Below are 16,257 nucleotides of genomic sequence, written 5' to 3' on the forward strand. Positions count from 1 at the left end.
GCGAAATAAAAGCGGAAAAATAATACCCGAAAATTGATAACGGAGTTCAGCCAATTGTGCTTACGTCTCCGGGCTGCTGCAGATCTTTTACTAAGAGAGAAAATTTACAGGTGTTTACAAAACACTCACTACTCACAAAGAAAGCTCTCTAGTATAGGAAGAAAGAAATGTTTTGGGATGATTTTGAAGCTAAATGGGTAAGGGTATTTATAGTAGAAACTTAGGGACTAATCTTTGAAAATACCCTAAAGTGCAATGACTAAAGTGAATTTACCCATTCCTATTTTCAACAAACATCTACCAAAATTTTACCAAACTTTGAAAAACATTTTTCAAAGAAACATTTACCAAACTTTGAAAAAAAACATTTTCCAAAGTTGGTTGCCAAACTTTGAAACTTTTAACAATCTCCCACTTGAAGACTGATTTTAATATGTCTTCACACCTCGATCAATGCAGCAGCATGTCTGGTCTTGTTATTCTAGCATGCCAACTGAAGTTGAACACAACTTCAGTTTGTCCGTAGTCACCGTCTTTGTCAACATGTCTGCCGGATTTTGAGCTCCACTAATCTTTTCAAGTTTCAAAATCCCATCTTCCAGAAGAGACCGGATAAAATGATATCTCAATTGTATGTGCTTTGTCCTGGAATGAAAAGACGGATTCTTTGCTAGATGGATAGCACTTTGACTGTCGCAATACAAGATATTGTTTTCTTGTTTCTTGCCTAACTCTTCCAAGAAACTTTGGAGCCAAACCATCTCCTTGCTGGCTTCTGTAACAGCGACATATTCTGCTTCAGTTGTGGAGAGAGCAACTATCTTCTGTAGTTGAGAAACCCAACTCACTGCAGTTCCTCCTAGAGTATAGACATACCCTGTAGTGCTCCTTCTGATGTCGACATTTCCGGCTAAGTCAGCATCTACATAGCCTTTCAGTATCATATCTCCACCTTTGAAACAAAGTGCTTTGTTTGTGGTACCCCGAAGATATCTGAGGATCCATTTGACTGCTTCCCAGTGTACCTTGCCCGGATTATTCATGTACCTGCTAACAGCTCCACTGCATGAGCAATATCTGGTCTGGTACAAACCATGGCATACATCAGACTTCCAATTGCTGAGGCATACGGCACCTTCACCATGTGTGCACGTTCTTCCTCCGTCTTTGGTGATTGGTCTTTGGAGAGTCTGAAATGAACACCTAAAGGTGTACTTACTGGTTTAGCATCTTGCATGTTGAACCTGGAGAGTACTTTGTTGATGTACTCAGCCTGTGATAACATCAAAGTCCCCGACTTTGTGTCTCTCTTGATCCTCATCCCAAGAATCTGCTTTGCAGCGCCCAGATCCTTCATAGCAAACTGCTTCGACAATTTTTGCTTCAAGTGTATAATCTCTTGCATGTCTGAGCCTGCAACGAGCATGTCATCAACGTACAATAATAAAATAATGAAGCTGTTGTCGAACCTCTTGATGTAGCAACAATGATCTGCTTGGCATCTGATAAAACCACTGCTACTCATGAAGCTATCGAACTTCTTGTACCACTGTCTAGGAGCTTGTTTTAAACCATACAAGCTCTTCTTCAACCTGCATACCAGGTTTTTCTTGTCTGCCTCTATGAAGCCTTCTGGCTGCCTCATATAGATTTCTTCCTCCAAATCACCATGAAGGAAAGCTGTCTTTACATCTAACTGCTCAAGATGTAAATTCTCTGCAGCTACAATTTTCAACACCAGTCTGATTGTAGACAATTTTACGACTGGAGAGAAAATTTCATTGTAGTCAATACCTTCTTTTTGCTGAAAGCCTTTGACAACCAATCTTGCTTTGTAGCGTTTGCTCCCATCGTGCTCTTCTTTGATCCTGTAAATCCACTTGTTGTGGAGCGCTTTCTTGCCTGGTGGTAATTCAGCTAATTCCCATGTCTGATTTGACATAAGCGAGTCCATCTCATCTTTCATGGAAGACTCCCACTTGATTGAATCCTCCACTTGCATTGCTTCATCATAGCACTCTGGTTCACCATTGTCAGTCAACAACAAGTACTGTAAAGAAGGAGAATATCGTTGGGTTGGTTTAGGAATTCTGGAGGAGCGTCTCAGTTCTGGTGTGCCTGGTTCTTCTTGAACTGCTTCAGGATTGATCTGAACATCATTTCCAGAAATCTCCTCGAACTCAGCAAATTCCTTTGTTTCAGCTTCGGTATTACTTGATTCTGCGGTTGACCTATCTTTGTACATCACATTTTCATTGAAAATGACGTCTCTGCTTCTGATGATCTTCCGATTTTCATAGTCCCAAAACCGGTAACCGAACTCATCACCGCCATAACCAACAAAGGCACATTTGTTGGACTTAGCATCAAGCTTACTTCTTTCAGCAGAGTCTATGTGTACATAAAAAATACAACCAAACACTCTTAAGTGTGAAATGTTTATTTCTTTCTTGCTCCAAACTTCCTCTGGTATTCTGCCATCCAAAGGAACTGAGGGCCCACGGTTGATCAAGTAAGCTGCAGTGTTGATTGCTTCAGCCCATAGAAATTTGGGCAAGCCGGCATGTATCCTCATACTTCTGGCACGTTCATTCAGAGTTCTGTTCATGCGCTCTGCTACACCATTATGTTGCGGTGTCTTGGGAACTGTTGTCTCCATCTTGATCCCATTGTTTGCGCAGAAATCTCTGAATCTACTGTCTCTGTACTCTCCTCCATTGTCAGACCTCAACCGCTTGACTTTCAAACCAGTCTCATTTTCCACCATGGCCTTCCATTTTCTGAAGATATCGAAGACTTCTGATTTCTTCTTCAGAAAATAAACCCACACCTTCCTTGTTGAATCATCGATGAAGGTGACATAATATAGTGAGCCTGCAAGAGATGGAACTGGGGATGGTCCCCATACATCAGTATGAACCAATTCTAACCTTTCTGTCTTGGGTGTCTTGCCAATCTTTGCAAAACTGACTTTCTTTTGTTTGCCAAAGATGCAATCCTCGCATAGTCCGACATCTACATTCTTTAGATCCGGCAGCTTCCCTTTTGACAAAAGTGTCTTCATCCCTTTCTCGCTCATATGGCCAAGCCTTTGGTGCCATAGGTTTGATTTTCCATCAGCATCTGCTACTGCAATGATATTCTCTAAATTTGAGGTTACATAGAGAGTACCAGTCTTCTTACCACGAGCAATGACGAGTGCTCCTTTGGTAATCTTTCATTCACAGCCTGAAAAAGTTGTGCTATATCCTTCTCCATCAAGCTGTCCAACAGAAATCAGATTTCTTTTGAGGCCAGGAATATGTCTCACTCCTGTCAGCTTCCAGGTGGTCTGGTTTGGCAACTTTAGTCGGATGTCTCCTTTTCCGACGATCTTTAAGGTTTCATCATCAGCAAGATGAACCTTCCCAAAATCACCACTGACATAGTTCTCCATGATTTCTTGGCATGGGGTGGAGTGGAAAGATGCCCCTGAATCCAAGATCCATGATTCAATCGGACTGTTGATGCTTAGAATCATGGCATCACCTGTCTCCTCTGTCACGTTGGCAGATTCCTGTGCACCGGTATCTTTCTTCAGTGCTCGACAATCTCTTTTAAAGTGACCTTTCTTGCCACAATTATAACAGGTAAAATCTTTCTTTCCCGTTCTAGATTTTTCCCGTCTGGATTTTGATCTGCCACGATTTGAATATCTTTCTGAAGTTCTTCCTCTAGACTCCGTGTGCAAGGCTGAGGAGGTTGATGCTTCACCCGATTCTCTCCGTCGAATTTCTTCACTCAGTACCAGATCCCGAACATCGTCGAATTTTAATTTGCTGTTTCCCGACGAACTGCTGACTGCTGTAACAGTAGCATTCCAACTGTCTGGTAGAGATGATAAGAGAATTAAAGCTCGAACTTCATCATCGAACTCAATTTCCACCGAACTCAACTGGGTTGTGATTGTGTTGAGTTCATTTAGGTGTTGTGCCACCGATGCCCCTTCCGTCATCCGCAAATTGAATAATCGCCTCATCAAATGAACTTTGTTTGAGGCCGATGGCTTCTCATACATACTGGAGAGAGCCGCCATAAGACCTGCCGTGGTCTTTTCCTTTGCTATGTTGAAAGCAACATTTCGGGACAACGTCAGTCGGATGACTCCGAGGGCTTGTCGGTCGAGAAGAGCCCAGTCTTCATTCTTCATGCCCTCTGGTTGCTTTCCTGAGAGAGGTTGATAAAGATTTTTCTGGTACAGAAAATCTTCAATCTGCATCTTCCAAAAGCCAAAGTCCGCACCATCGAACTTTTCAATTTTCACCTTCCCTTCGTCTGCAGCCATCGCTTCCACTCGAATCTGGCTTCTTTTGGATCGTTTCTGACAATTCTTGCGAACCACCGTGTATTAGAACACCACCGTCGACAAACTCGTATCGCCGACCGAAATTTCACTATTCACGAAATTCACTATTCACGTGAATAGTAATAAATAGTAACCTCGCAGAAAAATTGACAAAATTCACAACCAAAAGCTCTGATTACCAGTTGTTAGGAAAATAAACCGAGTACAAGTAATTTCCCTATAGCCAGATTAGTGAGAATGCGAAATAAAAGCGGAAAAATAATACCCGAAAATTGATAACGGAGTTCAGCCAATTGTGCTTACGTCTCCGGGCTGCTGCAGATCTTTTACTAAGAGAGAAAATTTACAGGTGTTTACAAAACACTCACTACTCACAAGAAAGCTCTCTAGTATAGGAAGAAAGAAATGTTTTGGGATGATTTTGAAGCTAAATGGGTAAGGGTATTTATAGTAGAAACTTAGGGACTAATCTTTGAAAATACCCTAAAGTGCAATGACTAAAGTGAATTTACCCATTCCTATTTTCAACAAACATCTACCAAAATTTTACCAAACTTTGAAAAATATTTTTCAAAGAAACATTTACCAAACTTTGAAAAAAACATTTTCCAAAGTTGGTTGCCAAACTTTGAAACTTTTAACATGATTCTGCAGATTGTCTTTTCTATTTGGGTTGTGTTGTAATGGTTTTTTGAAAATACATGTCCAAAGTTATTGGGAGGAAATGCTTTGAAAATAGAGCATGTTTGCATTTTATATTCATCTGAAACAATATTTGATGTAATTAGAATAATAAAACCATTTTAGAAGTGAAAACTGAGATACATAAACGTTCCCATTATCTTCTTGTATGGCCACCTTGCAAGTAGCATGTCTCTGTTTTAGCTTGCAGTCCAACCATTACAGCTTTGTAAATGACTTTCTCCTGGTATTGTCACTGTTGATTGCTTGCTTCCTCCATTCAGGCCAGATGAACTTGTCAATAGTCTCTCTTTTAGAATCTCTACTACATCAGTTTACTGTTATCTTCCATACAAATCTTCAAATTTCAGGCGATGGAAGTACTTCTTCCGATGATAAAGAAACTCAGGCTCCTCCGGATTCTGGTTTGTTTTAGGATTTTAGAATCTCCTTCAATTATGATAACTGTTTTGCTTATAATATTTCAAAGAACACCCATTTTTTCTCTGATTATTGATAGCTTATGATCAATGAAGCTGTAAAATATATTTGTTGCATATGTGGCCTTCACTTTTGTAGGTGATTTGAATGAAGTAGATCGAATTAAGAGAAGAAGTGAGCAAAGGTTTTCTCTTCCAGGCGGACCTGTTTGTGTAGTTTGTCGTAGATATGGAGAATATATATGTGATAAGGTGAGATAAATGAGACTTGTTAGTCAAAATTCACTACATCATTATCTTATTCGCTTCTATGACTCTCTAACTTTGGATATGATGTGTCTGCGTAGACTGATGACGACATTTGCAGCATGGAGTGCAAATATACTCTTTTGCGTAGCCTTCAAATAACTGAGGATCTAGTCTTTGTAGCTACAAATGGTACAATTTCGTTTAAATTTGTATTTTGAAATAACATTTATAAATAGATTTTCTTCAAGCATGAGATAGCATAGCTTCATAGGTTCTGTGTCGTTTGAAAATTGGTTCCGCTATTTAGTAGTGATTACCACCGAGTCTTATATGAATGATTCTTATTTTAGTTTGAAATGCAAGAGGCCGGGACACCTTGCTGAAGATTGCTTGGTCACCACATCAGAGTAGGTTTATTATTACTTATTTTATACTAGAGGAAGTACTTTGGTCCTTTACAATTATGAACGGTGAAAACTTGTTATCGCAGAGAAATTATGCTTTATGCAGAGAAAGGGGTTCCTGATTTTTGGCTTATTGCAATGAAGAACAATGAAGTGCTTGCTGATGAGGTGAGTTGTAGTTGTACTTCTCGTCATAGTACTCTCTTTGGGTTGGAAATACTTGCTCATTTCTGCATTTTGTGTTCGGAATCATATCTATAGCGGCGTGATGAGGGAGCTCTCCAATATCTTAAAGGTATTAAGTGGTTTAGGGTAGAGGAGCCTAAAGGATTCAATCTTGAGTTCTACTTCGATACCAACCCTTATTTCAAGAATTTTGTCTTGACAAAGACATATCACATGATTGACGAGGATGAACCTATTCTAGAGAAAGTCATTGGGTAAATACCATTACCCCTTTATTAAAAATGTATTATTGGATTATTGCAATGAAGAACAATGTCAAACTATATTACATTTAATTTTAATGTTTATAAATTTTAATTTATTTCGTTGTTAAGTATTTTTCTGCATAACTTGTGTATTTATTAAAATGTATGGTTGTTGTTAATTAGATAAAGCTAGATGATATTAAATTTAGGTGATGTAGAGCAGAAATGAAATATGCAAAATCATCTTAGCTAAAGAAAGGTAATTAGCAGCTTTTGTTCCAAAAACACCACTATAGACCTAGATCTTTTGCGGCGTTTGTACCAAAAAACGCCGTTATATATTTGACCTTTAGCGGCGTTTGTTCCAAAAATGCCGCTATAGATATGACCTTTAGCGGCGTTTGTTCCAAAAACGCCGCTATAGATCTAACCTTTTGCGGCGTTTGTTCAAAAAATGCAGCTATATATCTTGACATATTGCGGCTTTTCTTGAACAAACACCGCTAAATGTCTAACCTTTTGCGGCATTTGTTCCAAAAACGCCGCTATATATCTTGACCTATTGCAGCGTTTTTTGAACAAACGCCGCTATATATCTGACCTTTTGCGGCGTTTGTTCCAAAAACGCCGTTATATATCTTGACCTATTGCGGCGTTTTTTGTTCTCAAACTCCGCTAACTTTAGCGGCGCTGGTATGGTTGACGCTTCTTGCGGCGTTTTTCCTATCGTCGTAAGTACTTTTAGCGGCGCTTAAAAACGCTGCTATAGGACTAAAAAAACGCCGCTAAAACTCTATTTTGCTGTAGTGAATTCAACCTTTTATTTTTATAATATCACCAATTAATTTGAATAATTAACTATTTTGATTGAAATAATGATATGATTTTTCCATAAAAATGCATATTCCAAATTATTATTCTGATATTTTTTTCTATCGGAAGGGATGTTTGTAATAGATATCCACGTCAAAATTTTGACCAGCGTCAGTCTTTGACAGTGTCTTTCCATGCTCGTTCAAAAAGTGAAGTGTCAGTAGGTCATTGTTATGATTATCATTAAAATTAATTAATAACATTATAAGAATTTTTTTTAATAAATCTGGGGTAAATAAAAGATAGTATTCGTTTAAAGAACACTCTCAATCATTTGACATTGAATGCTCACAACTTGACGTTCATGGTGTTCGAGCCCGAAATCTCAAAAAATAAAAATAGTTCATTTACCACTTAAGTCACTTGATTTGTGCATGACATTATAAGAAGAATAGTCAAAGCATATCAAATTGAAGTATAAAGACTAAGTCCTAAATTAATCATGATAAAAGGACCAAAACCACAATTTGAGCCCGGAAAAACTTCAATCTCCATTCTTATATTATTCTTTTCCTTTCGCATGTAACGACACAATGGACTTTTCATGGATTATTCTCATGCTATTCTGCCCATAAAACGCTAAGCCTTGTTCATGACATAAAATCTTGTACCCTTAAAATCTTTCTTCTGGATCTATGTTTCTCTATCGTTAACTCTTTCTCTCGAAATATGATCATGAAAGATTTATATGAGGAGGAGAAGCCATTGAATCTCAGCCTGGCAATTATGGCAGATCCCGCCGTTGAAAAGATTCACAGGAAGAGGAAGAGAAAGGTTCATGCTTTTAAGCTTCCATTAAACAACGTCCCATCCTCTTACTACGAAGGTTGCGAAGGGAAGATCTTTAAGCTTCTTCAACTGAGAGAAGAGATGTTAAAGCTCGATCATCCCACGCGAAAAGGTGCAGTAATCGAAGACGGTAAAGGCCTTCATCTGATCCATTTGTTGCTCATCACCGCGACCTCGGTCGACGAGAACAATGTGAACTCCGGCTTGGACAATCTCACACAACTTTACTGGACCGTGTCGTTAACGGTAGATTCGGTTCAAAGGGTCGTCGCCTATTTTGCCGATGGCTTACTAGGAGGCTTCTCACTCGGAAATCGCCTTTCTACGACATGATAATGAAGGAGCCGACTGTTGAAGAAGAGCTTTTAGCTTTTACTTGTCTTTATAGAATGTCACCTTATTACCAGTTCGCTCATTTCACTGCTAACCAAGCTATAATCGAAGCCTTTGAGAAAGAGGAAGACGTTAATAACCGAGCATTGCATGTAATAGACTTCGATGTCTCCTATGGCTTCCAATGGCCTTCCCTCATTCAATCACTTTTCGAAAAGGCTACTACCGGTAACCGCATATCACTTCGTTTAACCGGCTTCGCAACAGGCTTAGCACAGCTGCAAGAAACCGAGAGTAGATTAGTGAGCTTTGCCAAAGGGTTTCGCAATTTGGTCTTTGAATTCCAAGGCTTGTTAAGAGGTTCCAAGCCGATTAACCTTCGTAAAAAGAACAAAACGGTGGCTGTGAATCTGGTTTTCCATTTGAATATTTTGAATAAATCTACCAAAGTATCGGAGACGTTGAAATCAGTGAATTCGCTTAGGCTTTCCATTGTTGTGTTAGTTGAGCAAGAAGGTAGCGGAAGCCCGAGAAGCTTCATATTGAGATTTATGGGGTCTTTACACTATTTCGCGGCCATGTTTGATTCACTGGATGATTGTCTTCCACTAGAGAGCGCAGAGAGATTAAGCGTTGAGAAAAAATATATACGGAAAGAGATCAAAAGTGTGATCAAAAGGATGAGGAAAACAGTGAATCGTGTCCGAGATATGAAAAGATGGAAACATGGAAAAGCAGGATGGAAAGCCATGGGTTTGAAGGGATGAAACCGAGTTCCAAGTGTTTGATGCAGGCGAAACTTCTACTGAAAATCACGACCCATTATAGCCCTCTTCAGTGTGAAGGAGAAATGAATGGTGGGTTTAGAGTTTTTGAAAGAGATGAAGCAAAGGCTCTCTTTAGGGTGGCAAGTTAGGTGCTTGCTTACTGCATCTGCATGGCAATGTGTAGGATATGACTAGATTCAACATTATTTTTCCCTTTTTTTTTATTTCCTAACTCATTCATAATTGTAACATTTTCATGATATAACAATGGACTTTGATTTTTGGTACCCTTGAATTTCAAATCAATAGCTATCCACGTTTTCTTGGCAATGCAATCATTTGATTAATTTGTTTCGACAAATATAATACCCAAATAGTGAACAAGAAGAAAACCTAATCCCAAAATATCAACCTTAAGTTTTTTTGTTTTTTGGTAACATTATGTAATTGAAGATTTGGCATGTGGAAAAGTTCAGCATCAATTCATGGGGCATACATAACTATAGGCAACTAAAATGAATAAATTTACAATCCTATCGCCAGTGCTAACAAGTGTGATTCCCAACTGCATACACAATTCTTTCACATAACAAATTCCAGAAATTAAATAATTCATAATTACAAATTTCGAAATTGTATTTTGATCCAAGAAATCCAACATAGCCAGTTATGAAGAACTATACTTATTTTGAGTTTAAATCCCTTATCTTCCCCAATTATCAAAACCTACTGCATCCTACTCGTACTGGAATTTCCTTATCAAAACCTACTGCATCCTACTCGTGTTTCTGATCTTCGAATGATAAATTATCCACGCTGCACAAGGCCATATCGTTCAAGTTCACTGTCGTCCTGCATGACAAGTATCAGACGTATTATGCTAGCAAATAGATAAACAAATTGTTATGTACATAAAAGGATGAGCATCATACCATAAATGCTAGTATTCAGTTTGTTCTCAGTTCAAACACAAAGCTTCTCCAGATCTCTGATGGAAGTGTCAGTGGCCTTGTGCTGTTGTTTCAATTTACACGCACCAAAATCTTACTTTTTCAAGATAGCTATTCCTCATCTAGGGGAAGAAGATAACATGATAAGCTTCACATTTCAGTTTCTTAGTCTTTATTATGATTGAGAAATGTTTTTTAAACCAGTTTTTCAACCCCAACGTAAAAGCTAAAAAAATAATACTCGTGGCTTTTGAAAATAATGCTTTTATGTATGAAACTATCAAAACACCCTCATTTATTCTACATATTTTGCAATTAATTACACTTTCTAACATGTTCAAAATAGACATTTTAACTTTCCACGACACTTTTTTGAGAGCAATGTTAAACACTTAAATTAACAAACAGCACTTTTCTACAGTATTCTTGAAAAACACTTGCTAAAAAGAACTTTTCAACACAAAAACAAGGAAAAACTTAAGGAGTATGCAACTACTCAGGCCAAAACAAGAACAGAAAAAAGTGGCAAAGTTATGCAGGAAGCAATCATCAATAGTTGGTCTTTTGAGAGACAATAGAGCATGTAAAAATTGAATGAGTTGAATCATTAATTCAAAATTCTGAGTAGGGGCTAAACAAGATATTTGTGCTCTTAAGTTATTCAAGTTCAACTCGGAAAAAACTTGAATTCGATTTGCTCCTTGTCAAGCCGAGCTCAAACTATTGAGTGAGCAAAGTTTGAGTATCTCAATACTCTGTTCAAGCAAGTTGCAAGCCTAATCAAGCTTTTTATTTGCAATATACTTATATATTGAAGTACTCTTAATATATATGAACTTAAATCTGGACCCTACTTTTTTTCCTTTCAGCCTCTCTTATTCTCTCCCTCACATCTATCCCCAAAATCACTTCTCTTCTTCCTTTTGTTACTTCTCTTTAAATTTCTATTATTCTTCATTATTTACTCTTTAAAAAATGTATACGAACTAAGCTCGACCTCAAGTATGTAAATAGTACATACAAGCCAAGTTTGAAAAGTTCAATGTTTTTCGAGCTGAGCTCAAACTGAAATAATAGTGTCCAGTCAAGCACTCGAGCTTGAGTTGAGTTTCAAGCTGCGAGTTTCAAATCAAGTTCAAGCCTGATTTTCTTACTATTTGAGCTTGGCTCAATTAGAGCCCGAGTTCTGAAGACACCAAAAGTATTCTTGAATATTAGAATCAGCCTAGGGTGTACACATACACCAAGTCCTTTAATTTCCAGATTATCATCTATATAACCATGTAAATATCGGAACCTTACCAGCACTTAGGGCATAACCATTTGAGAAATTAGATCTACTGGCATGAGTAGGTTTATCAGTCTCTTCCAACAGTCTGAAGAAGTTGGATAAAACACTTGCATCATTGCATGTGTCCCTTTTAACCAACCATTCTTCTTGAAGATGAATGTCAACATCCCTGTATGATAAGTAGGGTGAAGTCTGGAAATCAAAAACCACATATAATTCAAGAACAACAAAACCATAAGGAGACTTTGAACAAGAAATCATGGTGCTCAAAGAAGGAAATGTGTTACCTCCTCAAGGCTAGAACTTCATAATTTCTTCGCAGATAATCAGCATACTTTGTGAGGGCCTCTTGTGCATACTGTTTGCCAACTGTTCTCACTGATGCTGCATTTAGTAAGTTTTCTAGTGAGCCATGCTTTTTCAAAAGCTTTAGGGCAGTTCTCCGACCAAAACCAGGAATCAAACGTTGAATCCCAGGAACACCATCAACCTCATCACCCACAATGCATCCTACAAAATTACTTAATAATTACTTATGCATATCATCCCAGAAGTGGTCTAGAACACTAGGAAATGAGGACAAGCGAAGTCAAGGAGCATTCTTTTACCAAAAATGAAAAATTAAGCTGGGAGAGCAGTATATTCTACTTACTACACAAGTCCCTAGCATTCTTTTTTTTTCCGACTTTTATAATAATGAAACTTCTGTGTTAAGGTCAATCTCAAAAACTGCATGTATTATAAATCTAAAAAGTCATGGAGGAAGACCATAATATTGTTTATTAGTTTCAAATTGTCATAGAACCTGAAACACAACTAACCCCACGTAAACCAATCCCCTAGTTCGTTTAACTTTATTGGAATCCATTCTTCTTCTCAAAGTTGAAAGATTTAAAGTGATCCAAAGCAGGAAAACAATTCAACATTTGAAGCATATTAAAGTAAAAGGAAAGAACAAAGCACTCCCCACTCCCCCCAATCCCCATAAAGATAACCACAAGTAGACACCAGAGACCAGACCAAAAGTAGGAAACTGTTAAGTTGTAATGAAACAGGCATGATGTCATGCCATACTCCCAAACCTTTATTTCCCCAAAAGAACACAACAAAAATAACCCTAGCGAATAAATTTTAATTATGTAGTGAGATTTTCAGGTTATATTATCTTACTGGACTAGTTACTGCATGCCCAAAATAACACAACTAAAATTATGTACAGAATTGCCGATAAACTATAGCACTGAACATAATTCGTTAATATGCATACAACTAAGTCTAAAATGATATCAACAGTTATATAATTGCAGTCTTACTATCATCGATAAGAAAAAGTCATGCATACTTACTAAGGCTCAAGTCAGAGTGTGGATCACAATTATATTGAGCTATGTAGTGCTTCAGGGTATAAAAAGACCACCGGTCTAACTCCGCCAGAGGAATAGCAATTTGAACATTTTCAGAAATCAACTGCTAAAAATCCTTATCAGAAGAAGCAATAACCACGCGATATCCTCTTTCTAAAACTTGTTCCACCAGTGTGGCCACGACATCATCAGCTTCATTTCCATAAACTTTTAGGACCTGCATGATTTAGGTTCACACAGATGAAACCAAAAAATCAAAAAGGATGGATCAACCAACATTTGGGTATCAATGATCCATTTGCATAATGTCCTGAAAACAACTATGACATTGAGGAATATGGTGGCAACTGGCAGGTGAATTGAACTCGTGATGCAACTTTCTGACCAACAAATATGTATAATTTTCTTCTAAAAAGATCTATTTGGATTCTTAACAATTATCTGAACTGAGCTAGTAACTATTCTCTTTGGCCATTTAATAAATGAAACCAATCATCCTTATTGTCCTAAAGTATTTTTAATGTAAACACAAGTGGAATTGGAAGTTTGCATAGCATTGATTTCTCTAAAACCTAAACAGGTCATTAAGGCAACTAAAACACCACCATTGTAAGTGAGAACATTCTTCCATAAATTTATAAACCATATTACTTTTATTATCTAAGCTTCTTAACTTTTTTCAGAACGAAAATGAAATTACAGAAGTTTGCTTACAGGCACATTGCAATTTCTAAGAACATCCATGATGAGTTTCTGTGATCCCCCAACTTTACTCCTAACATATTTTTTTGAGGCTGTTGGTCGTGGAAAGAATTTCCTCCTATGTGCTTTATACGAAGGTAATAACTGTCTCCACTTTTCATTACAGTTTTCACCATCAAAAACCTGAAACAAGAAAAAAAAATGAAATGTCTAACCACAGCCAAGTTATTGCGTCTGCAAACATAAGACAATGGTTTATTTGTACTTCAGTACTTCTTCTACATGTTTTTTACATTTAATCGTCCATCCTTCAAAATTTGATGAAAGGTAACACCAATAATAAATTGCAAAGGCATCATCACCATTGTTATCTTTATTAAAACTGAGAAATTATGCAAACTGTAACATAAATTCAAACATAATTGATCATATGTAAGTAAAAGCTAGCATTGCACTATTCATATAATAGATATTTTTAACTTTCAACTCTTCAAGAATAGAAGTAATTTCCTTCACATCCCAACAAAATTTTCTATTGTAATTGGAAACAAAAGACAATGAAAAGTTCGTTTCCAAGTAAATAGACATAAAAATCTTACGGCAATAACAGGGTCGGTGAGGCAGACTTAAGAGAAGAAAAGAGAAACCCAGTGACCAAAAGATTGTAAGCTTTAACGTCCAAGAAGAATACCCTTTTCTTTGCTCTGCTCTTTTTTTCATTTTCAAGACATTCTCTTTCCGGCAAAACTTGTTCGTCAACTGTTTGATTAAAAGACCCAACAACCGGGGACGAAGAAGAAGCAACGACGGTTTTAATCTTCCATGATTTTGTTGTTTGTGGGACAATTTCCGTTGTATTGGTTCTGGATTTTCCACTTGAAACTGAACGAAATGGATTTGGAGGCAGACAGGGAGTGAGGAAAATCCTGGCTGCCAATGTAACTACGGCCATCTTGTTAACCTCCTCCTTATCACTTTGGAAACTTTTTTCTCTTTTAACAACGTATAATAATAATTAATTAGGGAAGTGGATACAGGATACTGGGCAAAAATCTCATATAAGACATTGAAAAAAAAAAGATAAAAAGATGTGTAATTTTGAAATAAAAAAAATTAATGTCGTCTTCCTATTAATTTTTTAATGTGGTTTTAAACTCAAAAAATAAATACAATATGATCTTTTGATTAATGTTTTTCTGTCGTTGATTATTAAGATGTTTACGATATTGATGGGTAGTTCATTTGTCATATTTGAGTTATCAATTTAACTTATATATCACATTATCATCTACCGTGGACTATTAATCAGTATCGTAGACCATCAAATCAGCACAGTGAACTACCGCATCAGCACCGTAACAATCAACGACGAAAAATGTTGTTCAAAAAATTACAGAATTTATTTTCTGAGTTAGATGGTCATATTGACTCTTTTTAAAGTATGTAGACTTCTTATGCATTTTTACCAAAAAAATAAGTGTATTGTAATATAATTTTTATTAGGATTTTTTTTAATGATCGGAGAAGATAGTATAATGATATAAATTCTTTTAAGAAGATAGTTGGATGACATAACGTCTTTGAATCTTTATATATGTAAAAGACGTTGTGTCGTCCTATCATCTTTGCAAAAGACATCACGTTGTGAAATATTTTTCTTTTATATACTATAAAAGGATTTCTACTCGAAAAAAATAAACTCCGAAAGTCACTATTTCGAGAATTTTTCCCCCAAAAAGATCCCGATAAGATATCAATGATAACCGGAGGAACAACCATGAACTCAAGTGAACAAGGAAAACAATCATGAAAAAAACAAGAAAGAGTGAAGTGAACATGAAACTAACTTTTGTTATTATTCATTGACTTACAATACAGTTGTGGGATTTATATTAATATAATTGTATGGCCCAAAGATTATAAGTAGAGTAAGAATAGAGGTTGAGTTGGTTACAACTAACAATCACTTGTAACAGATTGTTATATCAGCATATTATACACTAACATTTTTCTAGTTTTTCTCTTTTTATGAATCCGAACATTCTATAAACATTTTCCTGGTATCAATAGCTTCAAGGCGATGTAAGACTACTTCAAACGTGACTAGTGAGATGGCTTTGGTGAGAATGTTAGCCTACAGCTCCACCAAAGGAACATAATTGACGAGCAGTTTGTCAGAAAAGACTTTCTCTTATAAAATGTATGTGTGTCGACATACTTCATTCAAACATAATCTGTAGGGTTTGCTGCGACAAAAACTGTACAGGTATTGTCACACCAAGAAACAAGTTTTCATACCACTGGAATACATATTTCTTTTTATAACTGTTCAATCCAAATTACTTTTGGCACATCGTTTGCGAGGTAGATGAAATAGATGAAATAAGTAAGCAATTGCTTAAACTTGCTTTTTTATTGAGATGAATGGAAAATAATTAGAGTAATGTTTTGGGGTATTAAATACAGATAATATAGCGAACTAGCTCATCTCAGACGCTTAGAACGCCACTCCCTCAAGCTTGTCAATGAAGAAATGCCACGGCAAAATAGATAGGTAGAAAAAGGAGAGACCTTTTGCTCTCTGAATTTAAACTCAAAACGATTTGGTTCCAAAGTCTCTGTCATTGTGGCTTCTGTA

At 36.8% G+C, this 16,257-nt stretch overlaps 2 pseudogenes; one reads left to right on the forward strand and one right to left on the reverse strand.

The window, feature by feature from the left end:
* Positions 1-8,063: 8,063 nt before the first annotated feature.
* LOC120154480 lies at positions 8,064-9,507 on the forward strand (annotated as a pseudogene).
* A 717-nt stretch (positions 9,508-10,224) lies between these two features.
* Positions 10,225-14,616, reverse strand: LOC120154523 (annotated as a pseudogene).
* Positions 14,617-16,257: the final 1,641 nt, after the last annotated feature.

Source organism: Hibiscus syriacus, unplaced genomic scaffold, assembly GCF_006381635.1.
Source record: "Hibiscus syriacus cultivar Baekdansim isolate YM2019G1 unplaced genomic scaffold, ASM638163v2 tig00111131_pilon, whole genome shotgun sequence".
Lineage (NCBI taxonomy): Eukaryota > Viridiplantae > Streptophyta > Magnoliopsida > Malvales > Malvaceae > Hibiscus > Hibiscus syriacus.